General features: G+C 41.9%; 1 protein-coding gene across 11 annotated transcripts in view; it reads right to left on the bottom strand.

Annotated features, from left to right (window-relative positions):
* HMBOX1 (homeobox containing 1) overlaps nucleotides 1-13,415 on the bottom strand; it is a 394,167-nt gene extending 380,752 nt beyond the window's left edge. For 9 of the 11 annotated variants that reach the window (XM_069233791.1, XM_069233784.1, XM_069233794.1 and 6 more), the window contains exon 1: nucleotides 13,160-13,397. The gene's annotated coding sequence lies outside the window, so the exon portion shown is untranslated. Of the gene's footprint in view, nucleotides 1-13,159 lie in introns of all 11 variants that reach the window. The other 2 variants (XM_069233792.1, XM_069233788.1) reach the window with 2 other exon arrangements.
* Between the last annotated feature and the right edge of the window lie 202 nt (nucleotides 13,416-13,617).

Raw genomic sequence — 13,617 nt, 5'->3', positions numbered from 1 at the left:
AGATGCAGCGCCCTCTCTTACAGCCTTTAGATGGAAGCCCTGTAACTGGTGCGGGACTCTTTCGAAGTGCTGGTCCACTGCCCAATCTCTTTTTGGTTGGTCATTACTGTTCTTCTTTTAAGTATGGCTTGATCAGCAGGTTCGAGTTGATTCAATGCAGCACTCTCTCAATTCAGGGCCCTGCCATTCCTCATGTGAGCATCATCCTACCCAGAGTTACCATTATACTATACTTTTACTGCTGTGGGGAAGTGGGGCTTCTCCGACACCAGAACCTTATGTTTCATATGACTAGGAATCAAGCCATATCATGGATCACTGCACTTCTAGGTGATATTTTAGGTAACCTGTGACTGCCTTCAAGCCCATATTTCTTGCTAGTCTATTTGCTGTTATTTATTATTATATGACGAATTACACTTCACGTGTTTTAGGAATGCACAATGTATGTTCTTTTTCCCTTCTCTGCTTGTCTTGAAGATAAAACATCCCCCTGTTGATCTATTTTATATGAGGATTTGTGATATTTAAGAACAATACTTCGAAAAACTTGTGCCATTGCCAGCCAAAATCTATGAAGCGTGTTCTTGCCTTTTCTGCATTTATGCTTCTAGCAAAAATTCCCGAAGTCTTTTTTTCATAATACTACTGGCTGTGGGTGATCAAGCTGAACGGCAAACAGCTCCTAAAAAAAATTTGCAAAAGCTAAAAACACATTTAATAGTACAAAATAAATCGTTGGGTTGGTTAAACAGTAAACATGGTAAGCAGCTACAGTGGTAACCACTAAAACCCAGAGTAACTCGTAAGTGAAGGCTTCAAGTCACAGCTAACACACAAGGGAAGGATACCACTGTAGCTGACAGAGTACACAGCAGTATGGATAAAGTTGACCAATTTCTGAATGACAGCAAAACAAGGTCTTCACATTTGCTTAAAATTTGGAAACAATGTGATTACAAATAGGCACCCATTTCCGTGTGAGAACAATTGTTTTTATGTTATGTTAAGATACTTATAAAGCACATGCGTACTAAAGTTTCATGGTGCTGGAGTAACCTCAATTCTATGTATAGCAGTAGTGTTACAAGCTTATTTTAGAAATAAAAAAAAAACCTCTTCAACTGTTTTCTGAAGACAGTAAGAATGGTTGCTATTAAGGGGTTTACGTATTCGTATTATGTAGTGAAAAGGGAAAGTACATAAAATAAAGTAAACAAAATTGCTGTGTTGAAAAAGCCTTCATTAAATTCCACAGTGAAAAATAACTTAATAGGCTTTCCGCCTGTCATCAAAAGAGGAACATCTGGCGTGCACTCGAAGGTGGTCACTAATTACAACTCTGATAAAAAGCCAATATACACAAACAGGAAACTGCTGAACACTAAATGCTTTACATAAGATGCATTGAATGCACCCCGAAGGAAATGAAAATATTTTTTCAAATAGTAGCATATGTCAAGACTCAAGCCTGTGCCAACACTTGCCTCAGTGAATCAGAGACACCATTCTCTTAAATAAGGGCTTTCTGAAAACTGGAAAGATCTCTTTGATAGTTGTCACGAGGACACAATTGGTTCTTCCATAACCCTTGGGGACATTTTCTGGTGACACAAATGTTTACATCAGTACATTTGTCTCTCATATTATCATGATGAACTAAGACAAAGAGCATTAGTCCATGTTCTAGGATACATATATGAACATACAGCTTTTTAATGCACACTGTCTACAAAAGGAGGCCTAGTGCATTGTACTCTAGATGGATGGATCAAACATTTATTGAGAAAGGATCTCTACCATCCCTCAAACTACCAGCCAGTTTCCAAACCTCCCCTTATTTACTGAAATAATAGATACATTTACAAAAACTGACTACAGATGTTTCAAGAATTAGTTGTATCCTGGATTCTCATACCAGAGTTCTGGTTCCTCAACAGTAAAGGTTGCTCTGGTAGCTTTCCTGATGAGTACAAACAGAGATGTATGTGCTGTTCTAAAGCACCAACGTGTAACACTTGGGGATATTCTGTACTTCTGAACAGGAAGCACAACTTTCTAAAGCTTATGGACTTCTCTTGTGTGTGGCTTACATTTATTTTGAATGCCAATGAATTACAGTAAGGGAAATGTTCCATAATACCAATGTTCTCCTTTCATGTACGACTCCTATAAAACCTCCTTTTTAGGATCGAGTCTGCGTTGCATGCGCTCGCGCATGCGTATCGCAGCGAGACTCTTTTGTATTTAGAAAAGGGCTCGGAGTCCTGTCAACTTCATGTCAGTGTTTTTTATTGGTTCGTGGGCTTCCCTAATAAAATCTGCTTGCTTTCATTAGTCGAAGGCACGCATACGTCATGCCTTTTCCGGTAGCTAGCCCTCCTCGAGCGCAGCGACCAAGTACAGAAAACATGCGAGGCTCGCTGTTTTCCATCGCGCTCGTGGACTTCTTTTTCTCTAATTTATGAGCGCGATCTCGCTTGGCAGAAGTCAAGCGCTTTACATAGTTGATTTCACTTTTTCGGGTTATGTACATAAATGCACTTTTGCCCGATAGGTGAAAAGTCGGGTTAGGAGTTTACAACGCGATCAGCTCTAACATGAGCAAACACGAGACCCGTTGCATTGTAAATGCTTGTTTCGCTTTATGTGCAAGTTTTCACATATTTGCAGGTGACAACTGTTTCTGAGGCTAGTAGAAGATGCAGTCAGTTATCCTTGTTCAACTTCACATGCAGGGACATCTAAACCAAGGTCTGCTAAAAGATCTAAACTACAGGATTCCTTGCAAACAGCTCTTTAAAAAAAGACCTAAAATCTGCAAAATGATCATTACAATATGGAAATGGTAGACCATAATGCCTCCCCTTGTGTTCAAGACTCTGAGCTGTCCCCAGTCAGATCCTTAGAGTAAAGAACATTACACAACTTCAAAAGTACAAATGAAAAATCATAGCTGAACACAGCCACTGCTTCTTCCTCTGAGCTCAGTAAACTTAAACTTGAGGCACAACAGCTTGAAAGGAAATGGAGATCTCATAATCCTGATTTAAACCTCTACATTTGAATCACTCCAAGAAGCAGGTCTGAGTTGCCAGGCAGCCTATTTTTCTGACCATATTACCAACGTATCTAAATTGCCAAGGAGATAAAGAGAATCATTATTCGACTACAGCTCCCCCAAGCTTCCCAACCAACAATTATTGCATATGATATTACAAAAAATAAATATTCGAGCAGACACTGAATCACAGAACATCCCCAACATAACCTTTCCATAGACTGATATTAGTCCTGATATTCCTGCAATTTTGTTTGATAATTTTATTATTTCATAAGAAACCCTTCTCGGCACCCTAAATAACAGTTGCTCATGTGGACTTCTTAACAGATCTGCCCTGCTAGATGTATTAAAGATTTGAGCTTCATTTTGAATAAATAACTTCTTCCCATTTTTAATAGTTCATTTAGCACCAGAGTCAAGCCTACCCAAAATAGGTTTTCTTTGAATGCAGACAACTTGAACAATTATAGGTCTCTCAACTTGCTCTCTTATTAGTCAGCTCCAGAGCTTTGCCGAACATAACGGACTTCATGGATAATCATCAAGCTGGCTTCTGCCGGGCAGACATACTGAACTGATGATTGTGTCAGTGCTTGTCAATTGCCATAGGGATCTTGATCTTTCCACTGCATTGGACACCATACTTTCCAAAATATGAACACCAGGAATTGCTCACAGAAGCTTAATGTTCTCCTGATTGATTGCTGAAAATCAGTGGTTCTCCCTTCCTTTTGCTCCAAACCCAAAGTCCTCAGTTGTGGTGCACCACAAGGATCCGTTGTATTTCGCTGCTTCTTTATCTAGCCGAGGGCATGCTTCTATGTGTTTGTGGAAGATATAATGTCAACCTTCAAAGGCCAACTACATTTTGGTGGTTGGACACTAAGTATATGAAGCTCAACCCATCAAAGACAGAACTTCTTTTAACTCCATCCATTCCTTAAATTCTCCCCAGGTTCCTTTGATTTGCCCTCTACTATGAGCCCTGCTCCAATATCTGGGTCCTGAGTATGCAATCAGAGTATCCTTTTAGATGCTAAGCAGTCACTCAACTTACACAGCGATTGGCACTTGATTTTTCTTCTAAAAACGATGAGATCCATTCTTCCATTCACTGACATCCATCATCATGTCCCAATGACCAAAGGCTTAGTCCAGTCGGGATTATGACTATCTATCAGCTCCTGACATTCTTCTGCATCAACTACAGCTGGAGTAAATTCAGCACAACCGATCAGAGGTGTGCCAAGGTACAAACATATGAACTCTATACTGAAATGGCTACATTGACAGCTCGAGAAGGCAAGGTTTTCTTCAAAGCTGTGGTAATCACCGAGAGGACAATCTACCTTGATTTTATTGCCAATAAACATTCATGGTATATACCTGGCAGGTCCCTTTGTTTTCTTCAATGTTCTCTTTTACCTGTTCCCATGTCTGGGGATCTTTTTCCATAACCGAAGCCAGGACCTCTTTACTACTTGCTGTCCAAGGTGAAATCTCTCGGATTAAATTCACAAAACAATAAGAAAGGTTTTTTTTTTCCACTAATACACATAATGTCTCAGATGCAGACAAGAAACTTTTTTCCTTTCGCCAAGAAGCTTCTCATGAATGTGGGTTTTAGAAATACCCTACAATAGATCAAACACTCGTTCCTCTGCAACTGTGCCTAAGCACTCTGGTTTTGTCTAGCTCTATGCCCTATTATTATAATTACTGTATGGTACTGCTATACGCTGTTACTTCAAAGTGATGAGCTGTTTCAAAAGAATTACAGATGATGGGCGAGTGGAACAGGACACAGCCCTGCGAAGAGAGACAGCTTCTGAGAGAAATCTTGATGGATGAATGCTTATGCTCACTGCTTATATGGAGTGCAAATGCATCCTAGTCTGCGGTCCTGCAAAGAAATAATTCTTTATTTTTTTTAAACTATATGTGGAAAGAGTGTGAAAGGAATAGGGACTTTTAACCAAATATTATCTCCTAGTACACTACCATGGATGAGATTTTGGCAAAACTCTGCACACCACTGCATGAATTTTTAATGGATTTCTTCTAACTAAGAGCAGATTACTGTAGTGGGATTGGGGAAGGTTAATTTGGATATGCTATTTTATTTTGGTACGTTGTGTGAGATGAACAATTCGGTGCAAGCTGAAGTTTGCTAATGCAGTGAACAAAATCTTGATATTCATTCATTGGCTGTTACCAATACACTGTGAGAGCTTTGTTCTTATATATGGGACTGTGAAGTTGAACTATTGTGCTGCCCTTCAGAAAATAAAATAAAAATTGCTCCTAGGCTGAGTACTTCACAGAATGCAGCAGCACTGCATAGAGTGCGATGAACAGCCACTACTGCCGAACAGCAAGATAAGACACACTACATCCCAGTGAAAGACAGGGATAAATTCAAGTTCCTTACATTGATCCTCAGTAGGGTTCTACAGCCAGACGTCCTGCTATATGAAAGGCAGTTGTAGAAAATATAACATACCACAACTTGTCTGTGTGGCAATCACAAGGTTTGACTAATCCCTAACTACAGACAAGCCCTGTGAGGTACATTTTGATTGGAGAAGGGTCTAAAGCTCCCTCCCTGTGCCTTCCAAAGTACCCATCATACCTACCTGTTGGGGTTAGCCCTGAAGAACTGGCAATTTATTAAAGTCTCTGCAGATCAGATCTAACCTACCTTTCTCCATCGGATTAAGAGTCGTAAATTTATGATTCATCTGTTATATAATTACTCCAACAAAAGGTATCCTATATAATTATTATTAACCCAGTAATTCCTCTGGGACGGAGACACAACCAAAGGGAAGCTTGACCCATGTTCAATTGAACAATACTTTAGTATTCTTAGGTACACCCTCACACACCCTATTGGTGTCATGCTTCATACCTTTTGTTGGAGAGACTTTCTATAGAGAAGTCGTATCCTATACCCTTACCTCTCACTCCCATCCCTCCTCCACCCACCAAGGAAAACTGGATTGATATCCATAGATACAGGTGGGGTAAATACATCTGTTATACAGCCTGGTGTAAAAATCCTTGTTAATAAGAAAAACATAACTGTCCTGCACTCGAATTCGCAGACACTATTGAAGCTTTGCTATTACAAATCCATGCCGAATCAGTCATCCTGCGTGTCCTTCTAAAAAAAATTACAGGTAGCCCAAAGGATCAATCTTCATTAGTCCACGAAAGCGTACTGCTGCACGTGGTGCATTTATTAAAAACCACGGTATAATTTAGGACAGCTTTCCTACTGTGCATGGCTGCTAGAAAACAGAAGTCTCAAATCAGTCCATGGGCGTGAATATATGTTGAGGTAAATGGGTTGGTGCTGATTCCTCAAGAAAAACTGTGGCTTCCAGAGGTATCCCAGTTACAATGAGTTACAGAAGGCTGGAGCAATACACCGAAAGAAAAGGCCCCTTTGGACTACCATGTGAGGTATGTTTTTATTTATGTTTTTCATTACAGTTTTCTTCTCACGCCGAACATTGTGACTCCAGTGTTTTAAGAACGTCAATCTTTCAAAAAGGAAAAAAACGCTTTGTATTTGTAGGAACAAAACAGAGTGTTTTCAGTGACTGTCAATGAAAGCTCTCGTTTGGTAGACAGCAGACAACGTCGCAGAAATCCAACTCCTAGAAGCTGTCTAGTCTGCACCGCAGAGGCTCATACCTCACACAGACGTGTCAATCCTATGAGCACCACCGCCAGAGATTTATAACATCACATTATCTCGGGCTTCAATAATGCAAGAGCCGCGAGGAAGGCTCTCGCCTGCAAAGTCTCATTTTTTTCTAACTGTAAACGAAAATGGGTGTTTTGCCGCGCAGAATATTCAGCTCCGATTGTCTTATCGCTTCTACTCTGCAAAGGATGCTGCATTTTACATCCAGTAATGCTGATTTTCAGGGAGAGGTGCATTTAAACAAAAAGACCTTCAACAGAACAATGGCCGCTACGCCAAATCGAAAAAGGCCTCGACATTCCAGGCATTTCACGGCTTCTTCGAGTAACTAACACAGCAACACAATAAATATCAGGATTTCACATTTTTCCTGCAGGTTTCAATGCACTCACCCAGTGTCTCCATTACCCAAAAGGTCTCGCATGGGAATTGTTCTCCCACACCCAGATATTCATTTATGGGCCTTGTGGCCAGGGGCTTAGCTACCACTGGGGCAGCAGGTGCAGTGCACCGGAGCCCAGAAGCCTGAGGGGTGCTTGAGCCCTGATCAATGCTGTGTTTTACTGCCTAATTAACACGTAAGGGGGCATCTTCATTGCTTACACTGGGCCCATGGCCCCCTAGCCCCCTCAGTGCTTGTGGAGGAAGCTGTGTACATCATACAAGTGCCTTCACCACATTAACAATAAAGTCTCCTCTCCAACCATTAAAGGGCAAACCAAAGAAATCCAAGGCCATCGCCTCCCAGATGCTCGCGCTCACAAACTGGCTGAGGCAGCGCTGCAAGTCTGCGGAGGTCTGCGGAAGTCTGCCTCCGCCACTCCGCCTTGCAGAAGTTGGCAAGAAACGGCGCTCACGAATCCATCTCCGAAGTAACAGATTTAACTGAATTTTAATATTCAGCTAGCTAATTCAAATGGGTAAAAATAGACGAAACGGACTTTTTGCTGCTGCCGGAAAAGTCCTGAGCCTTATCTGTCATCTCCCCGGTGCCCCCGCGGCTCTCGTCCCGCGAGGCGACCTCGTTCCCGAGCCTGCGGGGCCGCGCGAGGTTCTCCAGCTGTCGGTACTGGGCTGGGCTGCAGGGCGCTCGGCACGGACTCGGGGGCCGAGTTTCAAGCGAGCCCACTTATTCACACTTGCAGTCGCTTCTTTAAAAAGATAGAACGTCTCAAAAAATTCTGAATAAGTAAAAAGGTGAAAGCCTTTTAATCTAATAATTGTTTCCAATTTCTGTAATCACAAGCCCAAAAACATATCCCAAAGCATTTTGCGCAACCTTTCCTCTGGGGTCAAATAGATGGCACATCTTTACTGTGGTAAATAACAATATGGGTAGGCAAATATAAGCAGCGTACTCGGTGGCAGTGCTATACTGTCAGAACATATAGTTGCAAAAAGCAATACTGATCAACTAAATATAAAGCAGGGGACTACCGCGGTGCACTTGAGGCCAGTACATACACTTGCCTAAAGTAAACCAAAGGCCTCATGCAAAGAGCTACAAGCAGGGTTAGCATGTGCCCAGAACCACATGACAAGGGGAAAGAATGAAGAGGCATACATGTTACACCATAACAAGAGAGACCACGAAGAATAAAGAGTGTGGTGTGCAAAAGTATGGAAATTAGAACATGTATTGCACAGAGAGGATAACTACTTATAGAACAGACATGAACATGAGACAATGCAAGCAACCTGCAAATCATACACCTCGGTCAAGCATCGGCACAGTCATGTAAACAGATTCCTATCAGGGATAGACTTTATCACAGACACTCCTATAAGTAGCAGTGGACAGCTTGAAACATCAGCAAGTGTGGGTATCAGTGGCGTAGCGTGGGTTGTCAGCACCCGGGGCAAGGCAAGTAATTTGCGCCCCCTAACCCGGGGCAAGGCAAGTAATTTGCACCCCCTAACCCGTGGATTTAGTCTCTTCCAAGATGTTGCGCCCGGAGCGGCCGGCCCCCCCTGGACCCCACACGCTACGCCACTGGTGGGTATCGAAAAGAACTCAACGCTGAAGTTTGCACGTGTGACAAAAAGTACCGAAACACGATCCACGTTAGTAAGCCGCAAAAATAACTAGAAACTAGACCTGCAACCGTGGGAGACTGAGGACACCGCAAAAGAGTAATACAAACACCGAAGAGTGCCAATGTGAGCATCATACCGAAATTAACAAACTGAATATGAACCTGGAAAAAAAGCAGAGTGGGTACAGGAAATGCTACAAAGAGAGCCACGTGAGCGTCAAGGTATGTGAATCCTTGAGGACACTGAATGGTGTCAAATGCCAACATTTGGGAGGAAATTCTACATGAATTCCAAAACTAGGTTAAACTTGAAGAACCTGCTTAGTGCAATGGTTCCCAACCTTTTGACTTCTGTGGACCCCCACTTTATCATTAATGGAACCTGGGGACCCCCACTGAGTCATTATTGAAAGCTGGGGACCTAATCTGTTGTTATTTTTTTAATTTTCTGAGCAGTCGTGGACCCACTGAGGAGGCTTTGCGGACTAACCACTGGGTTAGTGTAAAAAGCAGGCTCGTATTAACAGTGTTCTCTATTTAAAAATGACTGACTTTTAAGTTCAGGTTCTTGAAAAAGGAGCTTGCAGTCCAAGCAACTTTTAGAAAAAAAAATATAACATATAGGTGCATATTCCAGCGCTGTTTGGACGGAGAAGATAGTTAAAAAAAAAAAGTTATTAGCTAAATAAAGCAAGGTTTACTTCTTCGCCACTATTACTAAGCCCCAAAACAAAACAAGGCAAATTCAAAATTACATACCCACTGGTCCATGGATCAGATCAGTGGGATCATACAGAATAAAACCCGGTTAAAAAAACGTTGATGGACCTATAATGGCGAGGTTTATTATGTATTTATATCACCACTTTAAAGTTTGGAGAACAATAACAAAAAAGCTGCTTAGGTACAAACCCACTTAACCCCCAGTGACTAGGAGTCATCATTGCTGTGATTGGTGCCACAAGTTTTCAGTTTGTAGCCATTACAGAAACTCACAGAACTTATTGATTATAGATACTTATACAAAGAATCAAAGCAGGATAATTTTTTTAATAGAAAAGACCTCATTAGATAGGCAAGGCACACACAAGTCGAGGGTACATGCGGGCAGACTGCGTCTATCCACTATTTTCATAGGGTAGACGCTGTCTACCCTGCCAAGAGGATGGGCTCCACAGAAATATATTAAACCTGTCCCGGTGTAATTTTCAGACACGGGGCACATTTAGCAGCGCCTGCACGTTGTCTCCTTTCTTCTGAGAGCAGCAATGTGGAGGCGGGGAGGGGGCCTATCAGATTTCAGGTATGCCCAGAACAAAGGCCAAAGCTAAGGGGCCATCACGCCTCTTTTTGTTGGAGCTTGGAGTCTCTCACCTAAAATGCAATGGAAGGGAAACAAAGGCAGACACCCTATCACTAGACAGGTATATTTAGGAGATGCACGCTTTTGACTTCATGCAATCCCTGTATATAAGATATATGCATGCACTGTAAGAAAGTCAGATAAGTTTGGCTTTCCCAGTATTTTCACAAACAACAATATAAATGCCACTATTTTGTTTTATTCCTTCTATAGCGCTACCCATCCCATTGCAGGGTGTCAGAGCGCTTTAGCATACTCATTATACACTGACAATAAATAATGTATGTGTAAATCAATGTACACATGATGTGTTGCATAAGACACTGAGGGTTACAAGGTATAGCAGTTACATCTCCTTCATAGCTCACTGTGCTATATTAGAAAGATTAATATTTATGAACTGCAAGTAACAAAAAGGATATTTGTTTTAAGTGCAGTAACCCACTTACTGATCTACATAAAATAAAAATGTGCTGTCTGCATGTTACATGATGTGCTTTGCAGGAGACACATTTACCTTCTTTGCTACTTTGATTAAAATCTGGGACTAGACAAAACATAGATATTTTGTCCAAGTGCATTCAGAGTCATCTTACTATTTTTAGTATTCCCCGAGATTTACTGGGCACACAAAGATCTCTGCAGCAGCTGTCTTAGTTTCATGATATATTAAATTGCAGGCTTCGCAAACAAATAAGCAAAACAGGTTTACTGCCACAATTCTCCTTGTATAAGTTGAGGTCCAGATTTTGCATCGGGTGCGTCACTTTTTTGGCACAACCCCAACACAATATCTCATTTGTTAAACATTGTAATATGCTCAAAAATATTAATGTTAGACCTGCTAAACATATGTGTGAGGTTTTACGATCCGATGCCACTTCTTGTGTTGTCACTTCCTGTGAGGTCATGGTTTGTGATGCCACTTCCTGTGATTCACGTAAGGTGATGTCACATGCTGTAATGTCACTTACATACTGCCTAACTTGGTTAGCCACCCCCCCCCCCACTTTTCTTTTTTTTAGGTCTTGTGCCCTGTAGCTAGGTGTTGAAAGAACTAACTGGCTTATACACGGGTGGGACTTTATCATATAGAAAAGAAGTGCAGATGTTCACCACTGTGGCAGCTCACTGTGTGTGTCAATGACAAACTATAGTTCACAATGCTAATACAACACCTCCGAAGTACAAGTAATATCAGACTAACCAGTCGAGGAAGCAGAAAGCGTAAGATTTATACACATAAGTCACGCAGCTTGCGGTCTGATTTATCATGAAAAGCTTCTGGCAAGTTTAAGGTGGTAGTGGAAATAACTTCTCTGACATAAAATAATGTTAAGTGCTGTCTGTCAAAGCTCATGGAAATTTTGGAGACAACATTCATGTGCTGCAATAAATAAAAATAATAATGTATAACTTTATAATATATATATATATATATATATATATATATATATATATATATATATAGACACACTGCCACAAAGTAGCATCAGAAACATAAATTCATATCTAAAATACTTCGTTCTTGTAATGGAGATGGTAATCTGCGTAGTCTTATTCAAGCAGGGCAATGAGACTTATTATTATTAAAAAAAAAAAAAAAAAAAAGGGGAAGGAGTAGTGTAGCTCGACCAAAACAGAAGTCGACCAATCACAATGAACACAGTGAAAACCTATATTTATGGTCATGGGACAGAGGGGGTGATGGCACAAATCAGGGGACGAACTAGTTAAATACAAATAAAGGGTATTTACCTGCAACTATAAAATAAAGTTAGCTTCTCTTCCCAGTCCCATCACACCAAGTTACCTAAGCTGGTTTTATAAACTCTATTGACGGAATACTAAACAATACAAAATACCAACAGGATCAAGCAGTCCTTCTCTTTCACCCAATAATTTACGGTGAACAGAGAGCTGTCACTCGCTGAAACTTGAGTCCAGTTAATGTAATAACTACAACATGCACGTATTAAAAACATGGTCAGTACAGCGAGAGGTGTGTGTCAGACAAAAATAAAAGCAACGACAAATGAAACAAAGCACGTCACTAAGAGTTTAGTTATTGTGAACGGAAGGCTAAGGCAGTTGCTAAAAAAGACGTGGTGTAAAATACGTAGCTAATTTCTGGCCCGAACATCCTAAAACGCAACATCATCTTGAACAAACAAGAGGGAGGCAGCTGTACACTAAACATAACATTGACCAGCCCTGCCTCGGGCTGCCTCAAAAGAAACTAGATATTCATATCATGCCATCGATCGGGCATGTAATGACTTTCCCATCGTCTCAATGGTCAGCTCAATAAAAGCATGCAGAGGTCCCCTCCCAGAGAGTCCTTAAGCAACCCACAAAGCACGAAGGACTGCCTCCTCGTGGACTGTCAGACGTATGCGTGGAAAATGGGGTACAAAAATAGCAATTTTATTTGGGACCATCACTCCCACAATGAAATGAATACGTGCTCATGCACGCAAACCCTTTACAACTAAGGAAGGAGGCTGATTCCCTTTTGCGCAGACTAAAGTACTGATATGTCTCAACTTTTTTTCTAACATTATCTGACTATACCTCTAACTCCCATGCAAGACTATAACAAAATCAGTCTCCATTTTCAGCAGCAAAACATTGCTTGTGGGAATTTCTAGGTGTTGTAATTCGTGGTGCATTGCAATAGCCTCTAAAAAAGATCAATGCAACATCTGCCCAGGCTAGACATTGTCAAGCACCCCTGATGCTTCTGGGTGTAGGGCACGCGAATGCCTTGTCTTCCTTAAGGGCGGATATCAAAGGTCTGTTTATTCAGCAGTTTGGAATCCAGTCACTCAGTAGTGTGAGAGTGGGCAAGAGAGGAAACCAGGAAGCATCACTGAACAGGACTGAGCTAAAGCAGCCCACCCCCTGCATGAATATTTAAGCTGCAGGAGCGCACAGACATGCACAGAAATAGAGCCCAGCAGGGAGAGACAGCTACTGACCTGTGGGTGCTGAAGCCTCCTCCCCCTGTGGGAGCAGCAGCAGCTGGCGGGAGCGCACAAGGCACCTGACCGAGACTCTTGATCCTCTCCTGGCGAGGAAGTGGAAGTTGGGGGCTGGAAACAAAAAAAGGTCGAGGATACCCGTTCCTTCCAGCCTGCCCCAGTCCCCCCTTCCTCAATCACATCAGACTGGCTGTCTTTGTCTGTCTGACAACCGCCATGTTGACATCCAACATCAAAAGCTCCCACCTGCTGCAGCCTACACTCTGGGAGTTGTAGTTTTCTCTCCCCAGGGGTATCGCACACGGCCGCCGGCGGTGGCCGACAACGTATACTACAACTCCCAGAATATCTAGAGCAAAACTGCGGGGTGGGACTACAGGCAGCATCACGAAGGACTACAGTGCCCGGCTAGCAGTTCGTGCCTGTGACGTATCATACGTCTTCTAAACACTGAA

The sequence above is a fragment of the Pleurodeles waltl genome, chromosome 5, assembly GCF_031143425.1.
Source record: "Pleurodeles waltl isolate 20211129_DDA chromosome 5, aPleWal1.hap1.20221129, whole genome shotgun sequence".
NCBI classification, from domain to species: Eukaryota; Metazoa; Chordata; class Amphibia; order Caudata; family Salamandridae; genus Pleurodeles; species Pleurodeles waltl.
Note: the sequence above shows the minus strand (reverse complement) of the source record. Positions and strands in the feature narration are given on the sequence as shown.